The sequence below is a fragment of the Rutidosis leptorrhynchoides genome, chromosome 11 (assembly GCF_046630445.1).
Source record: "Rutidosis leptorrhynchoides isolate AG116_Rl617_1_P2 chromosome 11, CSIRO_AGI_Rlap_v1, whole genome shotgun sequence".
NCBI lineage: Eukaryota > Viridiplantae > Streptophyta > Magnoliopsida > Asterales > Asteraceae > Rutidosis > Rutidosis leptorrhynchoides.
The window spans coordinates 255520001-255530000 of record NC_092343.1 but is presented as its reverse complement, the minus strand read 5'-3'; positions in this window follow the sequence as shown (position 1 = coordinate 255530000).

Genomic DNA, 10000 nt, shown 5'->3' with positions numbered 1-10000 from the left:
CTAATACAAGGTAATAATCATATTCAAACTTTGGTTCAATTTCTATAACTATAACAATCTTATTTCAAGTGATGATCTTACTTGAACTTGTTTTCGTGTCATGATTTTGCTTCAAGAACTTTGAGCCATCCAAGGATCCATTGAAGCTAGATCCATTTTTCTCTTTTCCAGTAGGTTCATCCAAGGAACTTAAGGTAGTAATGATGTTCATAACATCATTCGATTCATACATATAAAGCTATCTTATTCGAAGGTTTAAACTTGTAATCACTAGAACATAGTTTAGTTAATTCTAAACTTGTTCGCAAACAAAAGTTAATCCTTCTAACTTGACTTTTAAAATCAACTAAACACATGTTCTATATCTATATGATATGCTAACTTAATGATTTAAAACTTGGAAACACGAAAAACACCGTAAAACCGGATTTACGCCGTCGTAGTAACACCGCGGGCTGTTTTGGGTTAGTTAATTAAAAACTATGATAAACTTTGATTTAAAAGTTGTTATTCTGAGAAAATGATTTTTATTATGAACATGAAACTATATCCAAAAATTATGGTTAAACTCAAAGTGGAAGTATGTTTTCTAAAATGGTCATCTAGACGTCGTTCTTTCGACTGAAATGACTACCTTTACAAAAACGACTTGTAACTTATTTTTCCGACTAGAAACCTATACTTTTTTTGTTTAGATTCATAAAATAGAGTTCAATATGAAACCATAGCAATTTGATTCACTCAAAACGGATTTAAAATGAAGAAGTTATGGGTAAAACAAGATTGGATAATTTTTCTCATTTTAGCTACGTGAAAATTGGTAACAAATCTATTCCAACCATAACTTAATCAACTTGTATTATATATTATGTAATCTTGAGATACCATAGACACGTATACAATGTTTCGACCTATCATGTCGACACATCTATATATATTTCGGAACAACCATAGACACTCTATATGTGAATGTTGGAGTTAGCTATACAGGGTTGAGGTTGATTCCAAAATATATATAGTTTGAGTTGTGATCAATACTGAGATACGTATACACTGGGTCGTGGATTGATTCAAGATAATATTTATCGATTTATTTCTGTACATCTAACTGTGGACAACTAGTTGTAGGTTACTAACGAGGACAGCTGACTTAATAAACTTAAAACATCAAAATATATTAAAAGTGTTGTAAATATATTTTGAACATACTTTGATATATATGTATATATTGTTATAGGTTCGTGAATCAACCAGTGGCCAAGTCTTACTTCCCGACGAAGTAAAAATCTGTGAAAGTGAGTTATAGTCCCACTTTTAAAATCTAATATTTTTGGGATGAGAATACATGCAGGTTTTATAAATGATTTACAAAATAGACACAAGTACGTGAAACTACATTCTATGGTTGAATTATCGAAATCGAATATGCCCCTTTTTATTAAGTCTGGTAATCTAAGAATTAGGGAACAGATACCCTAATTGACGCGAATCCTAAAGATAGATCTACTGGGCCTAACAAACCCCATCCAAAGTACCGGATGCTTTAGTACTTCGAAATTTATATCATATCCGAAGGGTGTCCCGGAATGATGGGGATATTCTTATATATGCATCTTGTTATTGTCGATTACCAGGTGTTCACCATATGAATGATTTTTATCTCTATGTATGGGATGTGTATTGAAATATGAAATCTTGTGGTCTATTGTTACGATTTGATATATATAGGTTAAACCTATAACTCACCAACATTTTTGTTGACGTTTTAAGCATGTTTATTCTCAGGTGATTATTAAGAGCTTCCGCTGTCGCATACTTAAATAAGGACAAGATTTGGAGTCCATGCTTGTATGATATTGTGTAAAAACTGCATTCAAGAAACTTATTTTGTTGTAACATATTTGTATTGTAAACCATTATGTAATGGTCGTGTGTAAACAGGATATATTAGATTATCATTATTTGATAATCTACGTAAAGCTTTTTAAACCTTTATTGATGAAATAAAGGTTATGGTTTGTTTAAAAATGAATGCAGTCTTTGAAAAACGTCTCATATAGAGGTCAAAACCTCGCAACGAAATCAATTAATATGGAACGTTTTTAATCAATAAGAACGGGACATTTCAGTTGGTATCCGAGCGTTGGTCTTAGAGAACCAGAAAATTTGCATTAGTGTGTCTTATCGAGTTTGTTAGGATGCATTAGTGAGTCTGGACTTCGACCGTGTTTTCTTTAAAAATGATTGCTTAACATTTTTGTTGGAAACTATATATTTTTAACATATGAATATTATGTGATATATTAATCTCTTAACGTGTTTGATATTATGTGATAGATGTCTACCTCTAGAACAAGTCCCATTGACTCACCTAATAATAATGAAGAGTCAAATGTAAATTGGAATAATTTGTGGACTGATTCACAAGTTCCCGAAGAGGAACCGGAAGAAGAGTCGGAACCGGAAGAAGAATCGGAACCGGAAGAAGAATCGGAACCGGATGAAGAAATAGAACCGGTGGGGGAAATAATAAAACGGTTAAGTAAAAGAAAATCCTCAACCAACCGACCAAAGTTAATTATGGTCAATGGTGTTTCCGCCAAGGAAGCAAAATATTGGGAGGATTACCAATTCTCCGATGAATCGGATTCCGACGAGAATTCCGATGATGTTATAGAAATTACCCCAACTGAATTTAAAAAGGCAAAAGAAAATAATAAGGGAAAGGGCATAAAAATAGAGAAATCTAATTCCAACCCCGATGAACTTTATATGTATCGTCAACCCCCGAAGTCCTTAAGTTGTAACAATGACCCGGGAACCTCTAAACCACCAGGTTTTTCTAAACCAATGTGGACAACGACGGTTCGTATTAGGGGAACATCATATATCCCTAGAAACTTGGCAAAACGAACCAAAACCGAAGAAGAAGAAACGAGCGAGTCGGAATAAGATAGTTGTATTCGTGTGGTGTAATATATGGAATATAGTGTTCTTATGCTTTATGATATATGTAAAAATTGCTTGTATTAATAAGTATTTTTTTTTATGAATCTAACTCTTGTCTATTTTACAGTTTAAAAATACAAAATGGATAGACAACCCAATATTTTAAGAGACCTACCCGGAGACATGATTGATGAAATCTTGTCTAGAGTCGGCCAGAATTCTTCGGCACAACTATTTAAGGCGAGATCAGTTTGTAAGACATTCGAAGAACGTTCCAAGAATGTCTTGGTTTATAAGAGACTTTCGTTTGAAAGATGGGGGATATCACATTGGGAAACCCATAAGTTACGATGTGTTTACTTTGACGCATATATTGCGGGGAACCCAAATGCTATTTTACGCAACGGGTTAAGAAATTATTTTGACTCAATATATCCGAATATTGGACTTCGTGATTTAGAAAAAGCGGCTAACATGCAACATAAAGAAGCATGTTATGCTTACGGATTAGTAATGTTCGCTTCTCACCAAAGTGAGAACAAGAACATCGGGCTACAACTATTAAACAAAACGTTTCCACAAGTGACGGAGTCGGTAATTGGGGTAAGAAATGAGGTTTTTAGATTATTACGGGACTGTTGGACATTACGTAACCCTCGTCCCTTTGATGACGTTACAACACGCTGTCTTATCAACGGCCATAACGGTTATGTTGCACAAGACCAAGGATGGGAAGTAGTCCTAGTAAAACCAGAATGCATGACTTGTTTCTGGACGTATGAATTACGTGTATTTATTGCCTTTGCTGAACGACTTGTGTACTAGCTAGAATTGTCTTCACAACTATCTTGTATCAAAGTTATTGTGTGCTATATTTCATGCTTTATGTAAAATAAGCGGTATTGTAAGTTTGTAAAATATTGTATAAAAGTTTGAACGCGAAATATTATTATAATCAGTTTTTCATATAGAATTGTAGTAGTTGAATTGTATATTAGCTACTAAGTATGAACTTAACGGGTAGGTACTACCCGAATTTAAACTTATAAAACGCTAATATGAAGAAAAAGCTTTTATAAATGAGTTCATATTATGCTACGAAATACTATTAACTACTCTTAATATTCTGTATGATTAACTTGTTCCATTTAACTATTTTGAAGGAAATGGCACCGACTACTCGACACACCGTGAATATGAATGAAGAGGAATTCCGTACTTTTCTAGCTTCAAACATAGCCGCAGTACAGGCTGCGCTACATACCAACAATAACCTTGGATCTAGCAGTACAGGAAATCGTGTAGGATGCACCTACAAAGAATTCACTGCCTGCAAACCTTTGGAATTTGATGGAACCGAAGGACCGATCGGATTGAAACGGTGGACCGAGAAGGTTGAATCGGTGTTTGCCATAAGTAAGTGTACTGAAGAGGACAAAGTGAAGTACGCTACGCATACCTTCACAGGTTCTGCGTTAACATGGTGGAATACCTATCTAGAGCAAGTGGGACAAGATGATGCGTACGCACTACCGTGGTCAGCATTCAAGCACTTGATGAACGAGAAGTACCGTCCCAGAACCGAGGTCAATAAGCTCAAGACAGAACTTAGAGGGTTACGAACCCAAGGATTTGATATTACCACGTACGAAAGACGATTCACAGAATTGTGCCTATTGTGTCCGGGAGCATTCGAAGATGAGGAAGAGAAGATCGACGCGTTTGTGAAAGGATTACCGGAAAGAATCCAAGAAGATATAAGTTCACACGAGCCCGCCTCCATACAACAGGCATGTAGAATGGCTCACAAACTAGTGAACCAGATTGAAGAAAGAATTAAAGAACAGACTGCTGAAGAGGCCAATGTGAAGCAAGTCAAAAGAAAGTGGGAGGAAAACGGTGATAAGAATCACCAATACAACAACAACAGCAATTACAACAATAATCGCAACAATTATCCCAACAATCGCAACATCAATCGCAACTACAACAAACGGCCCAACAACAACAACAACAACAACAACAACAACAACAGCAACTACAACAATCATCCCAACAACAATAATAACCGCAACAACAACAACAATCAGAAACAACTATGCCAAAGGTGTGAAAAGAATCACTCGGGGTTCTGCACCAAATTTTGCAACAAGTGTAAAAGAAATGGTCATAGCGCGGCGAAGTGTGAGGTCTACGGACCAGGGGTTAATAGAACGAAAGGAACAAATGGTGTCGGAACGAGTAATGGCGGAGCAAGTAGTGTCGGAGCAAGTTATGCCAATGTAGTTTGTTATAAATGTGGAAAACCAGGCCACATTATTAGAAATTGCCCGAACCAGGAGAACACGAATGGACAAGGCCGTGGAAGAGTTTTCAATATTAATGCGGTAGAGGCACAGGAAGACCCGGAGCTTGTTACGGGTACGTTTCTTATTGACAATAAATCTGCTTACGTTTTATTTGATTCGGGTGCGGATAGAAGCTATATGAGTAGAGATTTTTGTGCTAAATTAAGTTGTCCATTGACGCCTTTGGATAGTAAATTTTTACTCGAATTAGCAAATGGTAAATTAATTTCAGCAGATAATATATGTCGGAATCGAGAAATTAAACTGGTTAGCGAAACATTTAAGATTGATTTGATACCAGTAGAGTTAGGGAGTTTTGATGTGATAATCGGTATGGACTGGTTGAAAGAAGTGAAAGCGGAGATCGTTTATTACAAAAATGCAATTCGCATTATACGAGAAAAAGGAAAACCCTTAATGGTGTACGGAGAAAAGGGCAACACGAAGCTACATCTTATTAGTAATTTGAAGGCACAAAAACTAATAAGAAAAGGTTGCTATGCTGTTCTAGCACACGTCGAGAAAGTACAAACTGAAGAAAAGAGCATCAATGATGTTCCCATTGCAAAAGAATTTCCCGATGTATTTCCGAAAGAATTACCGGGATTACCCCCACATCGATCCGTTGAATTTCAAATAGATCTTGTACCAGGAGCTGCACCAATAGCTCGTGCTCCTTACAGACTCGCACCCAGCGAGATGAAAGAACTGCAAAGCCAATTACAAGAACTTTTAGAGCGTGGTTTCATTCGACCAAGCACATCACCGTGGGGAGCTCCTGTTTTGTTTGTCAAGAAGAAAGATGGTACATTCAGGTTGTGTATCGACTACCGAGAGTTGAACAAACTTACCATCAAGAACCGCTACCCACTACCGAGAATCGACGACTTATTTGATCAACTACAAGGCTCGTCTGTTTATTCAAAGATTGACTTACGTTCCGGGTATCATCAAATGCGGGTGAAAGAAGATGATATTCCAAAGACTGCTTTCAGAACACGTTACGGTCATTACGAGTTTATGGTCATGCCGTTTGGTTTAACTAATGCACCAGCTGTGTTCATCGACCTTATGAACCGAGTGTGTGGACCATACCTTGACAAGTTTGTCATTGTTTTCATTGATGACATACTTATTTACTCAAAGAATGACCAAGAACACGGTGAACATTTGAGAAAAGTGTTAGAAGTATTGAGGAAGGAAGAATTGTACGCTAAGTTTTCAAAGTGTGCATTTTGGTTGGAAGAAGTTCAATTCCTCGGTCACATAGTGAACAAAGAAGGTATTAAGGTGGATCCGGCAAAGATAGAAACTGTTGAAAAGTGGGAAACCCCGAAAACTCCGAAACACATACGCCAGTTTTTAGGACTAGCTGGTTACTACAGAAGGTTCATCCAAGACTTTTCCAGAATAGCAAAACCCTTGACTGCATTAACGCATAAAGGGAAGAAATTTGAATGGAATGATGAACAAGAGAAAGCGTTTCAGTTATTGAAGAAAAAGCTAACTACGGCACCTATATTGTCATTGCCTGAAGGGAATGATGATTTTGTGATTTATTGTGACGCATCAAAGCAAGGTCTCGGTTGTGTATTAATGCAACGAACGAAGGTGATTGCTTATGCGTCTAGACAATTGAAGATTCACGAACAAAATTATACGACGCATGATTTGGAATTAGGCGCGGTTGTTTTTGCATTAAAGACTTGGAGGCACTACTTATATGGGGTCAAAAGTATTATATATACCGACCACAAAAGTCTTCAACACATATTTAATCAGAAACAACTGAATATGAGGCAGCGTAGGTGGATTGAATTATTGAATGATTACGATTTTGAGATTCGTTACCACCCGGGGAAGGCAAATGTGGTAGCCGATGCCTTGAGCAGGAAGGATAGAGAACCCATTCGAGTAAAATCTATGAATATAATGATTCATAATAACATTACTACTCAAATAAAGGAGGCGCAACAAGGAGTTTTAAAAGAGGGAAATTTAAAGGATGAAATACCCAAAGGATCGGAGAAACATCTTAATATTCGGGAAGACGGAACCCGGTATAGGGCTGAAAGGATTTGGGTACCAAAATTTGGAGATATGAGAGAAATGGTACTTAGAGAAGCTCATAAAACCAGATACTCAATACATCCTGGAACGGGGAAGATGTACAAGGATCTCAAGAAACATTTTTGGTGGCCGGGTATGAAAGCCGATGTTGCTAAATACGTAGGAGAATGTTTGACGTGTTCTAAGGTCAAAGCTGAGCATCAGAAACCATCAGGTCTACTTCAACAACCCGAAATCCCGGAATGGAAATGGGAAAACATTACCATGGATTTCATCACTAAATTGCCAAGGACTGCAAGTGGTTTTGATACTATTTGGGTAATAGTTGATCGTCTCACCAAATCAGCACACTTCCTACCAATAAGAGAAAATGACAAGATGGAGAAGTTAGCACGACTGTATTTGAAGGAAGTCGTCTCCAGACATGGAATACCAATCTCTATTATCTCTGATAGGGATGGCAGATTTATTTCAAGATTCTGGCAGACATTACAGCAAGCATTAGGAACTCGTCTAGACATGAGTACTGCCTATCATCCACAAACTGATGGGCAGAGCGAAAGGACGATACAAACGCTTGAAGACATGCTACGAGCATGTGTTATTGATTTCGGAAACAGTTGGGATCGACATCTACCGTTAGCAGAATTTTCCTACAACAACAGCTACCATTCAAGCATTGAGATGGCGCCGTTTGAAGCACTTTATGGTAGAAAGTGCAGGTCTCCGATTTGTTGGAGTGAGGTGGGGGATAGACAGATTACGGGTCCGGAGATTATACAAGAAACTACCGAGAAGATCATCCAAATTCAACAACGGTTGAAAACCGCCCAAAGTCGACAAAAGAGCTACGCTGACATTAAAAGAAAAGATATAGAATTTGAAATTGGAGAGATGGTCATGCTTAAAGTTTCACCTTGGAAAGGCGTTGTTCGATTTGGTAAACGAGGGAAATTAAATCCAAGGTATATTGGACCATTCAAGATTATTGATCGTGTCGGACCAGTAGCTTACCGACTTGAGTTACCTCAACAACTCGCGGCTGTACATAACACTTTCCACGTCTCGAATTTGAAGAAATGTTTTGCTAAAGAAGATCTCACTATTCCGTTAGATGAAATCCAAATCAACGAAAAACTCCAATTCATCGAAGAACCCGTCGAAATAATGGATCGTGAGGTTAAAAGACTTAAGCAAAACAAGATACCAATTGTTAAGGTTCGATGGAATGCTCGTAGAGGACCCGAGTTCACCTGGGAGCGTGAAGATCAGATGAAGAAGAAATACCCGCATCTATTTCCAGAAGATTCGTCAACACCTTCAACAGCTTAAAATTTCGGGACGAAATTTATTTAACGGGTAGGTACTGTAGTGACCCGAACTTTTCCATGTTTATATATATTAATTGAGATTGATGTTTACATGATTAAATGTTTCCAACATGTTAAGCAATCAAACTTGTTAAGACTTGATTAATTGAAATAGGTTTCATATAGACAATTGACCACCCAAGTTGACCGGTGATTCACGAACGTTAAAACTTGTAAAAAAACTATATGATGACATATATATGGTTATATATATAGTTAACATGATATTATGATAAGTAAACATATCATTAATTATATTAACAATGAACTACATATGTAAAAACAAGACTACTAACTTAATGATTTTGAAACGAGACATATATGTAACGTTTATCGTTGTAACGACATTTAATGTATATATATCATATTAAGAGATATTCGTACATCATAATATTATGATAATATAATAATTTAAAATCTCTTTTGTTATTATAAACATTGGGTTAACAACATTTAACAAGATCGTTAACCTAAAGGTTTCAAAACAACACTTACATGTAACGACTAACGATGACTTAACGACTCAGTTAAAATGTATATACATGTAGTGTTTTAATATGTATTTATACACTTTTGAAAGACTTCAATACACTTATCAAAATACTTCTACTTAACAAAAATGCTTACAATTACATTCTCGTTCAGTTTCATCAACAATTCTACTCGTATGCACCCGTATTCGTACTCGTACAATACACAGCTTTTAGATGTATGTACTATTGGTATATACACTCCAATGATCAGCTCTTAGCAGCCCATGTGAGTCACCTAACACATGTGGGAACCATCATTTGGCAACTAGCATGAAATATCTCATAAGATTACAAAAAATATGAGTAATCATTCATGACTTATTTACATGAAAACAAAATTACATATCCTTTATATCTAATCCATACACCAACGACCAAAAACACCTACAAACACTTTCATTCTTCAATTTTCTTCATCTAATTGAACTCTCTCAAGTTCTATCTTCAAGTTCTAAGTGTTCTTCATAAATTCCAAAAGTTCTAGTTTCATAAAATCAAGAATACTTTCAAGTTTGCTAGCTCACTTCCAATCTTGTAAGGTGATCATCCAACCTCAAGAAATCTTTGTTTCTTACAGTAGGTTATCATTCTAATACAAGGTAATAATCATATTCAAACTTTGGTTCAATTTCTATAACTATAACAATCTTATTTCAAGTGATGATCTTACTTGAACTTGTTTTCGTGTCATGATTTTGCTTCAAGAACTTTGAGCCATCCAAGGATCCAT